General features: G+C 47.4%; 1 non-coding gene across 1 annotated transcript; it reads right to left on the reverse strand.

Moving 5' to 3' along the window:
* Positions 1-81: 81 nt before the first annotated feature.
* On the reverse strand, positions 82-153 carry TRNAM-CAU (transfer RNA methionine (anticodon CAU)). Its single transcript has one exon. It is a non-coding gene; the product is annotated as a tRNA-Met (tRNA).
* Positions 154-333: the final 180 nt, after the last annotated feature.

Below are 333 nucleotides of genomic sequence, written 5' to 3' on the forward strand. Positions count from 1 at the left end.
ACAAAACAAAACAAAACAAATCTGGCTCTATTTTCTTTCCATGTTGTGAAACTAAGCTACATAATTTTAGCAAAAAGGTGTTAGCAGAGGATGGTTTCGATCCATCGACCTCTGGGTTATGGGCCCAGCACGCTTCCGCTGCGCCACTCTGCTCTCCGACAAAGAGCTCTCCTAATAATACCCTTAACCCTGTTCCGAGGCGATTCCTCCTACTGGAAGAACCCGTGCGAGGTCGTCTGCTTCAACCCCTTGGCTGCCACAAGCTGCCAGTTCTCTTCGGAATAATATCGCTACCAGAATCAAAGAGAGAACAACGTAGGCGAAGAGAAGGAA

The sequence above is a fragment of the Leptonychotes weddellii genome, unplaced genomic scaffold (genome assembly GCF_054177405.1).
Source record: "Leptonychotes weddellii isolate Sample4059 unplaced genomic scaffold, ASM5417740v2 HiC_scaffold_130444, whole genome shotgun sequence".
NCBI classification, from domain to species: Eukaryota; Metazoa; Chordata; class Mammalia; order Carnivora; family Phocidae; genus Leptonychotes; species Leptonychotes weddellii.